This window comes from Delphinus delphis, chromosome 6 (assembly GCF_949987515.2).
Source record: "Delphinus delphis chromosome 6, mDelDel1.2, whole genome shotgun sequence".
In the NCBI taxonomy this organism is placed as follows: Eukaryota; Metazoa; Chordata; class Mammalia; order Artiodactyla; family Delphinidae; genus Delphinus; species Delphinus delphis.
In genome coordinates, this window is record NC_082688.1 from 25,238,905 (window position 1) to 25,253,351 (window position 14,447).

A 14,447-nucleotide genomic window follows, 5' to 3' on the forward strand; every position below is an offset into this window, starting at 1 on the left:
CGTTAGTGGGAGTAGAGGAATATAAGATAATGTGAAGGCTCTTGACAAAGTATCCTAAACAAACTGACAGAATGAGATAAATTCTTAATTCACAGCGTGCCCACTTCGTGTCAGGTACTCTACTAGGCCTGGGAAAAGGGTGGGATAGATGCAAAAAGAGAATTTCTTGGGGAAATACCTTTTGCTTATCTGAACTGAGTCATCTTCCTTCAATTAGATCCAAGACAGCTTACAATCAGGCTGTTCATTAGAATTTCAGGGTTTTCGCACGCAGTGCATTCATTCAGATTGCCGAAACATGAGACCCAAAGAGCCTACGTCACAATGGTAAAACAACATCTACCCCGACATCTACCTGCACAGACAGACACTCAACAGTTTACAAAACTTTCTTATACATTATGAGGTAGAATATTCCTTTAACCTTTGGTTTGCATAGCCTTTATGTTTTCCTCTCATTTTCTCATGAAACTGTGTCGGCTGCTACCCTGTTAGCCGTTTTAGGGTTGTTCTGTTGTGGTGATTTGTTTCTCAGCTTGCCTCAAAAACAAAGGCCAGACCTAAGAAAACATCATCGTGGGGTAGGTACAAGGGTGACTATTCCAGAAGTCTTTGCAAAATCGCTGATGCCCACCGACGACTGGCTGATGTTTAACCTAAAGGAAAGCCAGGGCAGTCAGGGAAGCTTTTAATGGGGAAGCAATAGAGGTAAACAAATTCTTTGATCTAAATAGCAAATGTCAAGGAATCTACATTGGGAAAGACCCTTGGAGTGTTAACTATCTGACCTTCTCACATCATCACCCACCCCGAGGAGCCCGAAACTTAAGCCAGACCATTTCCCCCAGGCTAGCCCATTAGCATGGTCACATCCTCAGAGCAAGTGGAGCTGGGTGATCGAATCTGGGGAGGAGGAAACCCTACTGAACCTTCCTGGGAGCCTGAAGAGTGGGCAGAGGTGACAGGCTTATAAGTGTGATGCGTTTGCTCCCTTTATCTTTGCTCTGAGCACACAGACAGCTCCCACCTGTGAGACACCTTCCTTACAATTTATACTTAATGGTTACAGAAATACTGTTATCTCACAACCACCCTACAGAGGGTGTATCTATTAACATTCTTGTTTTACAGAGGTGGCACGGAGAAGTCAAGTTATGTGAGCCAGGTCAGAGAGCACGTAACAGAACCTGGGTATTCACCTGTTTCTAAATCCTGTGGTCCTGACTGCCCCACCATCTGGGCATACATGAAGCAGGAGGAGGGCTAAGACCCGAACCCAGGTCTCTTTTCCTGAAGGACTGAAGCAATCACCTGACATCCTTTTGCCGTGTGTTTAGATCTTGGGTTCATGCCTGGAGTTTTCATGTTTGAGTACCTCCCCCCTTTTCTTTCGTCTTTTACAGATTTTGTTGTGGAGATGTTCCTCTTGGAAAGTATCTTGTTTGGCAAGTTCCCATGGCCACTGGGGTTTCAACTTGAAGGGAGGCACTAGGAAAATATTTTTTGATGACTCTGGAATAGAAGGGAAAGTATACCATTCTGGCTGGATTCCACCCAGAAAACCCTCCCCAGGTTTTGTGGGAGCCAGGGCAAGGGGGCAGGAGTGGTGCATAGAGTCCCCTCCCTGGGGTGGAAGGTGAAATGCCATGTGTTCATTTGAGGTCACCTCTGCTCACTGGTAGCCTGAGATGAATGGACCACAGATCCTAATGCAGTGGTGATTGAGATCACACCCAGATTTGCATCTTAATCCTTGGAGTTGAGCAAACATCCAAAGGCTCAGCAGGTTGGTTCAGATCATTATGATAATGACTAATAGCAGCTTGTTTATGGAGCTTCCATCTCCAGAGCTTGTCATTGCCTTTACGCAGGAGACACTGTTGCATGAGGATAAAAACAACATTGAGAACTGAATGAGTTTCCCCCAATAAGTCAATCTCTCCCTAAGCTTTCATTCCAGCTGTCCTCCTGAACACCTCTGCAATGTAATCTCCTCTTTACTCCACTGATTCAAAAGCCATTTTGTCCATGTAAATGGATATAATGGGAACATTTCATAGACTAATGGATTGTCTAAATTTCAAATCCATATTATGTCAACGCTAACTGTATCTGCCTCTCCCTCTAGATCCAGAAAGCTCAGGAGATAAGACCATTTATGACTCATCTTTTTATTTGTGACACTTAGCCCAGTGTCCCAAACATAGTATTGATGCTCAAGTAAATGTTGGCCATATTGTTAAACTTATGATGTCGTAACTATGAGAGTTTTCTATCAGGCACAGCTCCTTTCCTTTACAGAGTAGGAAACTGAAGTCCAGAGAGTAGACATGAACTATCCAGGGTCACTGAGTTAGTAACAGGAGCAGACCTGAATCTAGAAACATTGTCACTTGACTAACCTCCCACTTCTCTTTCCATACTATATATATATTAAAGCCCGGAAATGACAGGCCAATCTGAGATCCCAGCCTCTCAGAAAATCTGCTTTCAGAAAGGTCTGAACGATGTGACCCAGTGTAACCTTGTTGTCAAATCTCTAAGCCTCTCTGATAACCTCCCAAGGAAAAGCTTGACAGTACTGGAACATTCCTAGGATGGAATTATACTAGTCAGGTTTTTAAACTTGAATCAGAAGGAGCAAGAACTTATTCTCCTCATATTCCAACTCACTTTGAATTGAAATAGAGAAAAATCAAATGAAAGTTCATAGTTTTTTTAACATCGCCTAGGAATAGAAGTGGTTCTAAATAAGGACAGATATTAGCATTGCTTATGATGTTAGAAAGTAATGAAAGCACCAGTAATTATTGCCTTTGTTCATTTGGTAACAAAAGGAAAGTCTGAAGTGAAAAAAAAAAAGATTTCTGGGCAATTATTTACTCATTCGAAGAACTTAAAGAAATGAACTCTTGGGGCTTCCCTGGTGACGCAGTGGTTGAGAGTCTGCCTGCCAATGTAGGGGACACGGGTTCGAGCCTGGTCTGGGAAGATCCCACATGCCGCGGAGCAGCTAGGCCCGTGAGCCACAACTACTGAGCCTGCGCGTCTGGAGCCTGTGCTCCGCAACAAGAAAGGCCGCAATAGTGAGAGGTCCGCGCACCGTGATGAAGAGTGGCCCCCGCTTGCCACAACTGGAGAAAGCCCTCACACAGAAACGAAGACCCAACACAGCAATAAATAAATAAATAAATATTTAAAAAAAAAAAAAAAGAAATGAACTCTTATCCTTCCAATCTGATCAAACCAAAAACATCTCCAATTGTTCCTAACATCAAAGATGCAAAAGACTACCAAGTTTTACTTTGGAAGTCTCGAGCCTTGAAAACTAGTCAGATGGTCCACATCTCTGTCTCAAATCATTAGGCCTGTGCTGGGGGCTAATATCTTGGTCATTGACCTCAAGCTCAGAATGATTATTCATGTCGATGGATGGCTTTGTGCACAACAGTATACTTTCTCTCCAGCCTCTCTCTTGGAATCTAGCAAAGGAACAACATGGTGAGGCTAACCGGATGAAGAGAAGATCAGGCTCATCATGTATTTGGCCTTCTTAGCCACAGAACCTCCTCAGGCAAGGATCCACAGCAGGTCTCCTTTCTAAATGTCGCTGTGTATCAGTTAAGTCTTTCCAAAAATCCCAGGGTTTCCCTGGTGGCGCAGTGGTTGAGAGTCCGCCTGCCGATGCAGGGGACACGGGTTCGTGCCCCGGTCCGGGAAGCTCCCACATGCCGCGGAGCGGCTGGGCCCATGAGCCATGGCCGCTGAGCCTGCGCGTCCGGAGCCTGTGCTCCGCAACAGGAGAGGCCACAGCAGTGAGAGGCCCGCGTACCGCAAAAAAAAAAAAAAAAAAAAACCAAAAAACAAAAACACAGAAGTCCTAAACTAAATGGGTTCAAATGTGTGCTGTCTTTGTTTTTAGAATCTTTTTTTTTTTTTTTTTTTAGTGTCTTAGCCAAATTGAAGGATGATTCAAATGTTAATGAAAACAGGTGATTAAAAGCAGCACTTATCTGCTAGGCAATCTATCAGCTAGCATGATTGATCACTCCACTTATTGTATGGGAAAACTCCCCTTGCTGCTAATGAACCCCAGATCAGACTTGGTTGTGAGATGAGGGTGTATCCCTGAGGGTACAAGGGTCATTTTCTGTATGTGTAAAAGGATGCACTTCATTTGGTCGCTGCCACACCCAGCAGGAGGACCTGTGTGCTTTGCAGGCCAAGGTGATTGTGTCTACGTGTGTGACGTGTGTCGGGGTTCGGGTTTGTGGAGTCTGCTTGATTGCCACCATATGTTTGTGTAGATGCCTCAAAATACAGCACTTGGTTCCTGACCCTCTTTCTGGGGGGAGGGGGTTGGATGGTACTAATATGACAGATGTCCTATTACTAGCTTCCCTCTCCTGGGCCTCGTCACAGCCTCTGTCCAAGCACTTATGTTATTTGTACGTGTATGTGTGCATATTATTTTTAAAAATCACAGTGAACTATTTAAAATTTCTGAAATACTGTGTGTAGTGCTCTTTCACTCTGTCACACCTTGGCTGTGCTATTCCCTCTGCTTGGGACACTGGACAGTCTCTCACACTCACTCATTTTTAGAACCAGCTGGGGTGGTACCTCCTCTTGAAGCCTTCTCTGACTTCCTGCAGTCAGGTGGAGGCATTCCTTTTTCTATTCTTGAAAATTTTTTTAATTATTGCACTTTTGCGTTGTAGGTTAATCACCTGTTTATGAGCCTAACCTCCCAAACCAATGGTCAGCTCCTTGAAGACCCAGAGCATGTCTTCTTTGTTTATCTCAGCATCCACAGTGCCCAGCACAGGACCTGGCATACTGTGAATCTCAACATATATTGAATGAATGCATGAGTGAATAGATGGTTTGGGGTGCAGAGCCGGGTCTAAGTGTGGCTACAGCCCCAAAAGAGGCTGTAAGGCAGTGTGGGATCTTGTTCAGCAACCCCTAAAGTATTAGGACTTCAGAGAGGAAACAGCTCCCTAAGGCAGGTGCACTGGCTTGTATCATGTGTGATAGTTGAGTGGCTAATAGACCAAGTAATTTGTCCACTTTCCTGGGGTGAAGTTTTCAGCTTGGGCTCACCACAGTTCAGAAAGCTGAGTGCATGACGCCGCACGCCTCCTTCAGTGGAGTTAAATTAAGCTTAATATCTTATGACTCAAGAGTTTGCACACCAAGGCTTGGTACTTAATATTGTAATTACGCCTTTTGATTAGAACTACCTTTCATAAGCAAATCGATGCAATGATTTGACAAGCTTGAGGAGGTGTGTTTGGAGCTCGCCCTACGAGTTCCACAGGGAACTATAATCATAGTAATTACTATTGAAGCAAGATTCCAGTTCTCGATTTACCAGGAGGTAAGTGAGTAAGAATCACACGCTGCATCCTTTCCTGTCTCAGGATAGGCTGTTGGGCTGAAAACAAGGGAAGTAAACACAGTATGATCACCAGTTGGCCCACAGGCTGTGGTGTTTCTCCTTTGACAGGGCTCAGCCTATGCGGATTCAGTACGTTGACAAGGATGCTTTAGCTGTGCTGTGTGTGTGTCTGTGTGCATGTGTGTCTGTGTCTGTGTGTATGTGTGTATGTGTGTGTGCGTGTGTGTCTGTATGTGTGTCTGTGTGTATGTGTATGTGCGTGTATGTCTGTGTGTCTGTGTGTCTGTATGTCTGTGTCTGTGTGTCCGTGTGTATGTGTATGTGTGTGTGCGTGTGTGTCTGTGTCTGTGTGTCTGTGTGTATGTGTATGTGTGTGTGTCTGTGTCTGTCCGTGTGTATGTGTGTGTGCATGTGTGTCTGTGTGTGTCTGTGTGTCTGTGTGCGTGTGTGTCTGTGTGTGTGTCTGTGTGTCTGTGTGTCCGTGTGTATGTGTATGTGTGTGCGTGTGTGTCTGTGTGTGTCTGTGTGTCCGTGTGTATGTGTATGTGTGTGTGCATGTGTGTGTGCATGTGTGTCTGTGTGTCTGTGTCTGTGTGTCTGTGTGTGTGTCTGTGTGTCCGTGTGTATGTGTATGTGTGTGTGCGTGTGTGTCTGTGTGTCCGTGTGTCTGTGTGTCTGTGTGTGTGCGTGTGTGTGTCTGTCTGTGTGTCCGTGTGTATGTGTCTGTGTGTGTGCGTGTGTGTCTGTGTGTCTGTCTGTGTGTCTGTCTGTGTGTCCGTGTGTATGTGTGTGTGTGTGTGTGTCTGTGTGCGTGTGTGTCTGTGTCTGTGTGTCTGTCTGTGTGTCCGTGTGTATGTGTCTGTGTGTGTGCGTGTGTGTCTGTCTGTGTGTCTGTCTGTGTGTCCGTGTGTGTGTGTATGTGTGTGTGCGTGTGTGTCTGTGTGTGTTTTCCAGCTCAGCACATACTTGGTGGCACTTACTCTTCTGGTCCGTGCTAGTAACCTTTATGAACACATAGATAAGGCAGACATGAATGTACACACTCTGTCCTTTGTGGAGCTCCCAAAGTAATACTGGGGTGAATGTGGAAAATGAAACCAGTTAGAAGTAGGGTCTGCAATGACCCAAAACGCTTGGCTCAGATTCATTGGAGTTCCAGTCAATTTAAAGATAAAACTTTCCCTGAAGGAAGAGTTCTGAGCTTCACTGGAGGTGTTCAAAGCGTTCTGGGCTAGTTTTTGAAGGACAAGTGACCCGCCAAGGACAGGAGCCTTATTCCAAACCACAAGAGAGCCTTGCAGCCACAAAAGCATTCAGCTCACAAATGAGCGATGCTGCCCTTCTGTTCCGTGGTCCCGGTGCTGGCTTTCCTAGGAGGCTGCAGCAAGTTCCAGATGCTGAAGAGGACCATTTCCCTACGGGACTCACAATGGGGGCTCCGAGAAATGGTTATTTCTTTTCTTTTCCTTGTAGAAATTGTTTATGTTAGGGGCCCTTACTCTCTGGAAACACGATCTCTTATGCATACACCCCACAATTATGGCTCCAGCGTCCATACTTCATGGGTCCCCTCCCCACACCCTCTGCTCTTCCCTCCATCATCCACAGCCTGAAAATTCATTTAAAAATTAACAGCGCAAGAAGGAAAATGCCACAAGACCCAGATTGCTAGCAGATGCGCAGTGGGTGCTGGCAAGGGGAAAGGCAAGTGGAATAAGGCTACACAAATCAGATGAGGCAGAGCACACCTCCATTCACTTACTCACTCATTCGTTCAACAGACGTCCTTTGAGTAATAACAGAGCGTGCCAAGCCCACTGCTGGGTTCTGAAGCCACAATGGTGATAATAATTAACATTTACTGAGTGCTTACTACGTGCAAGGCACTATTCTAAATATTTTATGTTTAATAACATGTTAACTCAGTTGTTTTATAACAGCCGTATTTTTAATCTTCCAATGAGGAAACAAAGGCACAAAGAGGTTAAGAATTTTTCCCAGTGTCACATAAGCAGTGGAAGAGGGGTCAGGATTGGATCCCAGGCAGTCTGATTCCACAGCCTAAGCCAGGAGTCGACAAACATCTTCTGTAAAAGGCTAGATAGTAAATATTTTCGCTTCATGGGCCATCTGGTCTCTGTCACAACTACTCAACTCTGCTGTTGTAGCATGAAAGCAGCCATAGACAGTACGAAAACCAATAAGCATGGCTGTGTTCCAATAAAACTATCTTTATGGACCCTGAAATTTGAATTTTATAGAATGTTTATGTGCATAAAATATTTTGTTGGGTTTTTTCCAACCACTTAAAAAAATGTAAAACCTTTCCTACCTCACAAACTGTACAAAAGCAGGTGTCGGGCCATAGTTTGTTGATCCCTGGCCTAAGCTGCGCTGTCTCTCCATTAGTGAATAAGGAAGAATTGTTATCCTGTTGGGGGAGACGTACAGACTTAAAAACCTTTCCAGAATCCTTCATCTACACATGTGCTGCCGGCTTTGTCTGATTCACTCTACTTCTCATCCTCTGTCCGTCTGGCTAAATCCTATATGCCTTTCAGACTCCAGCTTAGTCTCCACCTCTTTCAGAGAGTTTTCCTTGACACTCAGCTTAGGCCCAGCCCCTCTGTTTTTCCCCACATTCTGCGCTCTCCTCCGTCACAGCACTCTTGCAGACACCCAGTTACACATCTGCTCCGGGAGGGCGGCGGGTCGCACTCATCCCTGCTCCCCTGGATTCTGACACACAACGCATGTTGCAGAATTAACTTATAAGTGGAGGAATCTCTAGAAAGGTCAACAAAGAAGGGAACTTTTGAACTTCGGGTTGAGTTAAAGAGTTCTCCAAGCCAATAAGATGAGGAAGTTTGCTCTGAGGAAAAGAATGAGCTGTACGTGAGAAGACAAGAGGCAGGGCTGAGGGAAACATGCGAACATGCATGTTCAAAGGATCACCAGGGATTGGCAGAAATGCCAAAGGCAAGCGATGAGGCAGGCATCCCTATTGCCAAAGCTCTGATCCCTGCAGGCAATGGGAGGACAATTGAAGGGCACTGAGCATGGAAGTGACATGCTCAGGCTTGTGCTTCAAAACAGGGGTCAGAAAATTAGAGCCCATCGACCAATTCCATCCCAACATTCCACAGTGAAAAAGTGACGGAGCTGGAGAAGGAACTCAGGGGTGTGTGAGATCCAGTGTGTGTGTTCTCTCCCTCCAACACACTGCTCTTCCCCATCTGGGGATCTAGACTTGGGCTAGGACTAGCTAAATGTCTTTGGGGACCCTGCCAGCCTAGACCCAATCCCAGCTCCCACTGATGGAGTTGAGAAAGGAGTGAGGGACAGGTGGTATGGCCTCTCCAATCTCGCTCCTGAGTGCGTGGGCTGCGTGTAACTCAAGGCTCATGGCCTCTGATCCTGCCATGATCTCTGGGCAGACACCTGTTTCGCCTTGAGCCTTTTGTCCTGATCTAAGCATGGGCTACGTGTTCTTGAAGGGCCCTTCTCATGATAAGATTCTAAACATTAGAAGGATTCCACTTGCCATATTAAAATACCTGTGGCTCAAGGATTAATAAGCGAAGAAAGTTGGAGAAAGCAGAGAAGACATCACTCTCACCCTCAAGATACAGAGGTGAGCAACTATCCAGGGCTTTAGAAGGGAAAGGAGGATCCACAGCAGATTAGCTCTGAGGGGAGGGAGCTTGTTAAGGGGATTTAAAGTCTACCTGTCTTAATAACCCTTTGTAGTTCTTTGGCACCTGGCTTTTCTTGAAGCTCAAAGTATTTTGCAAACATTAGCTCATTAATACCGGCAGCAGCCCTGTGAAGTGGGTAGTGTGAATGTCTTATCCCCACTTGGGAAGCTTGAATTTGAAGGGAAAAGGAGCTCTGGCTGGTGACTAGTGCAGGGTTGAGGAGAGGCCCCAGGGGCTGGACTAAATTGAATAGTCATTTTTGTTTCTTATTCTACCAGAGGAACAGTGGATGGTGGGAGAAGCATGAGCTCTGGAACCAGCCAAGTCTGGATAGCAGATCTAGCTAGGCTTTGTGAATTGGGGCAAGTCCCTCAACTTTTGTGAAATTCAGTCTTCCCTTGGGAAAGGGGCTGATGACAAGAAATGTAAATGTCATGTGCATGTCAAAGTCATTTGATTATTGGAAGTTTCAATAACTAGATCTAAGAGATTTTTGTTAAAGCTCACCAGACGTTTGACACAATATGGGGTGTGTGTTCTGATGCGTGAGGCTCGGGTGTGGACGGATGGGGATGGCTCTCTGAGGTGGGCTGGCAGGAGCAGGAAGGAGGTCCTGGAGACTGCACTGTCTTGGGCTTGTGCAGAGAAACCAACCAACCAGCCTGAGCAGAGTTGTCTTGAGCGAAAACCGAAGAAGGGGCTACGAGGGAAAGGAGTGCAATAGATGATTAGGAGTTCATTTCACCTCGGAAGGGAGCCTTGGAAGGTTTGAAGAGGGAACCACCCTAGACAGATCTGCAGTGTGAAGATCTCTCTGGCACCAGCATAGGGAACCAATGAGAGCAACAGGCTTTGCAGCTGATGGGCAAGATTATCCACTATGTCAGGGGAAGAAAATGTTTATAACATCTCCTTGCTATTTTCTAAATCTCATCCTTGTAAAAAGTATTTTTGTGTATATGTTTTAAAGGCAAATATATTTTTAAAGTATTATATTTATGTTCTCTCTCCCTGTCTCTCTCTGTCTCATAGAGAGAGAGAGACCAAGCAAGAGAGACAGAAAGATATCAAAATTTTTACTGATAGGGGCACATGATCTAAAGTTTGGAGTCCACTCACTGCATTAGAAAGAGAGAAACTAGATGCAGAATCCCATTTGAAAGTTCTTTTAAGGCATCTGGGGTGAGCTAATGGAAGCCTGGATATAACAGTGGTTTAAACGGGAACAAAAAGGAAAGAATATAAGGAACCTATCACACAGGAAGAAAAGGCAGGACTTGGTAATTTGGGGACATAAAGAGCAAGTTACTAGAGAAAAAGGAAGAGACAAAGCTGACTGTGAGATTTCAATCCTTGGCCAAGAGAATGCTGGCTGGTACCACCAAAGAAAATGAAGAGGGTAGAAAGGAAACTGTATGGAGGGAAAGGTGAAGAGTTCTGCCTTGGCCAAGTGGGATTTGAAGTAAGGCAAGAGAGGCTGAGGAGTTGGAGATATGAGGCTGGGGCTTGGAAGAGAACCCTGGCTAAAGGTAGAGGAGCTAGGTGTGGAGATGAGTGGGGACTGGGATCTCCTAGGGAAGAAGGTGGGCAGCAAGGAGTCAGCACAAAGGGAAGAGAAGTTCTTGTCCTAGCCAAGTTCAGTCTTAAGAGAGCCTGCTCTCAGAGGCCAGCTACCATTTCATGTGGTCTCAAGTTTATAGACTCATAGAACACCAGAGCTTGAATGGCCCTTAGAGACTATATAGTTTATGGTTGGCTTGGTCTAAGTAACTTTTAAATCACAATCTTAATAGACCCCAAATGTGTCAGTGAGTGTTCTTAGTTGCAAACAACAGAATCCACTCTGGCTAATTTAAGCAGAAAATGGATTTATTAAAAGATATTTAAAAGGATGTCAAAGAATCCTTAGAAAAGCTAGAGAAACAGATTCGTGGCTGTACTTCCAGGAACAGTGTTCAAAACCACAATAGGATAGATTATTGTTTGGCAGCAAAAAGAAATGAAGTACTGATCCTGGCTACAACATCAACGAACCTTGAAAACTTTATGCCAAGTGAAAGAAGCCAGTCACAAAGGACCACATATTGTATGATTCCATTTATATGAAATGTCCAGAGTAGGCAAATAGACAGAAAGTTGATTCATAGTTGTTTAGGGCTGGGGGGATGGGAAAGTGGGAGGTGACAGCTGAGAGGTGTGAAGTTTTGGGGGGGCTCATAAAAATGTTCTAAAACTTATAACGATGGATATATAACTCTATGAATATACTAAAAAAAACACATGGAATTGTACATTTTAAATGAGTGAATTGTATGGTATGTGAATAGAGCTTAGTAAAGCTGTAACACACACACACACACACACACACACACACACGCACACTCCATAGAAAGGCTGATGGGCGGATGATCTTCACTGTCACCACTGCCGATGCCAAAGAGGAAACGCCAAGACCTTAGCTTTATCGCAACCTCCACTCTTGGCATTCCTGATGCCGACTCAGCCGAGCAATCCCTGGCTCCCCTGAAGACCTTGCACCTCTGCCACCACTCACGGGAGTACACGGGATGCCTGGGAAGATTCCATTTCCTCAAAATGCTCACTTCCAATTTGAAGCCCCGTATGAACGTATCCAGCTGATGAAACCAAGAACACACTGTGACCTGGCTGCCAGGGCCCCTGAAAATGTGATTTCTGATCACTACACTGGGAATCAGGAGAATGCCCCCAGAGAAAGGCTAGTCACAAGATGATGTGGGGCTTCCCTGGTGGCGCACTGGTTGAGAGTCCGCCTGCTGATGCAGGGGACGTGGGTTCGTGCCTCGGTCCGGGAAGATCCCACATGCTGCGGAGCGGCTGGGCCCGTGAGCCATGGCCGCTGAGCCTGCGCATCTGGAGCCTGTGCTCCGCAACGGGAGAGGCCACAACAGAGGGATGAATAGGCAGAGCACAGTATACTTTTAGGGCAATGAAACTACGCTGTGTACCGTCATGATGGCTACATGTCATTATACATTTGTCCAAACCCATAGAATGTACAACACCAAGACTGAGCACTAATGTAAATTCTAGACTTTGGATGGTAATGACGTGTCAGTGCAGGTCCACCAATTGTAACAGATGTACCACTCTGGTGGGGAATGTTGATAACGGAGGAGGCTGTGCATGTGTCGGGGCAGGAGGTATGTGGGAAATCTCTGTATCTTCTAATCAGTTTCGCCGTGAACTTAAAACTGCTCTAAAAATTAAAGTCTATTTTTAAAAAAAGATGAGGGACAGCCACAAATATAATAAACATCCACTGTTAAAATATATTATAGAATTTCAGAATAAAACTTAATGGAACTTGCTAATTTTAAAAGTCCCCCTAAGAGGAATTTTTTTTTTAACTCTAGAAGTATAAAGCAGCCACACGGTGTTTAAAGAGTGGCAGGAGTGGTGAGGTGGAACGCACAGGCTCTGGAGTCCACCAGACCTGGGTCTCAATCCGGGCCGGCCCCTTCTCAGCTGTCTGATCTCTGTAAGTCACTTAATTTCACTGAGCCTCACCTGAAAAGTGACTACGCAATGCCTACTTCCCAGGGTTTTATTTCTAGGACTAAGGCGATGAACACTAAATAAATCTTAGCTTCTGCCAATAAAAAAGGGAAAACAAATGTAATTGTTTCTATTGATTTTTATGAAACTCAACTGTTATCTTGATTCCTATATTTTCATAAGTTTTTAAAAGATATGCCATTACTATATTTTATGCTTATGTTGAGCTTGTCCTTTCTAGGTGTCCTCTTGGGAGTATGGGAGTTTTATAAGGTCAACTACAGGAAAATTGTATAGGAAATGTGTGAGAAGAAAATACTACAAAATGTCAGCAGCAGTTGTCTCTGGTATGAAGGTTAAAAAAAACTGTGCTTTTTCTTTCTACTTTTATTACTTTCCATTTTGTTGTGCTCTTTTTTCTTTTTTTTTTTTTTTTGCGGTACGCAGGCCTCTCACCGCCGTGGCCTCTCCTGTTGCGGAGCACAGGCTCCGGACGCGCAGGCTCAGCGGCCATGGCTCACAGGCCTAGCCGCTCCGCGGCATGTGGGATCTTCCCAGACCGGGGCACCAACCCATGTCCCCTGCATCGGCAGGCGGACTCTCAACCGCTGCGCCGCCAGGGAAGCCCTGTTGTGCTCTTTTTAAATAGTGAGAGTGAACTACTTTCAAAAGTAGATACAAATAAATAAACAAAACAGAAAGAGGAGATGAAAGCTCCATGAGCCTAGCATATAAAAGACCGAATAATTCTTTCTCCTTTAAGTATCCATATTACCTGATGTGCAGAAGTGAGCTCTAATTGGTGGCCAAAATATCATCTGATGGACCACCAGCTCCGGGGGTGGCGCTGGACACCTCATGATCTACCCGTCCTGTTGTGGCATTCCAGTTCCCAACTCTGGTGAAAAAAAGAGGAGAACTTACACGTTTTTCAGAAACTTCTGGGTTCAGTAAACTTCCCAGGATGTTGTCTCTCAATGCCTGGGGCCCAAGTCCCATGTTACTCTTGGGTTATTTGTATTAGGATAACTCGAGTTTTCTGATTCCCTAGCTAGTATCCTTAGCATTCTCCTGCCACCTTGTCAAATCTGACCCTCAGAAAATTCATTTGCCACAGGGTATAAATAACCAATTAAAATGCTAAACCTTTCAGGGGCCCCCAGGAGTGGTATTACGTCTCTCCTGATTGATGTGTTCTGAATCTTTCTGATGCTCAGTCCTTTCTTAGTTTCTGATGGCCTCATTGGTAGTCATGACCACCCTACTTGTACTAAGTCATGACCACCCTACTTGTACTAAGTCATGACCACCCTACTATTTTGGTAGTATTTGAGGGTGGCAAGGACCAAGACATGAAATGCTGAAGTGTTAGGAGTCAAACTTATTCAAATAGCCATAAAGATAAAAACATTGTACCACAACAGAACAGAAAAATAATTTGATATGGTCTCTATCTGACTCATACTTAGCTTCTCAGAAATACACGCTTGATGTATTTGACCATGTCATTGACTTTCTCACTGTCTTCTCTTGGTGACAGTGATTTTCTTTGCTCTAAAATTCACATTCCTTAGCTTGTCAGTTAAGGCCTTTTATAGCAGGACCGTAGCTACTTCTCTAACTCTCTCTCCTGCTTCCTCTCAGTCTCATTCACATAGTGATCCAACCACATCAAACTTCTGGTTTTTTCCAGACACTCGTACTCCTTCTTATCTCCTTACCCAGGGGCACAGCCCCCTCTGCAGAAAACTTCCTTTATTTCGTCTTTGCCCTAAGACCCTCTCCATCCTAACTATTCTGGAAGACTT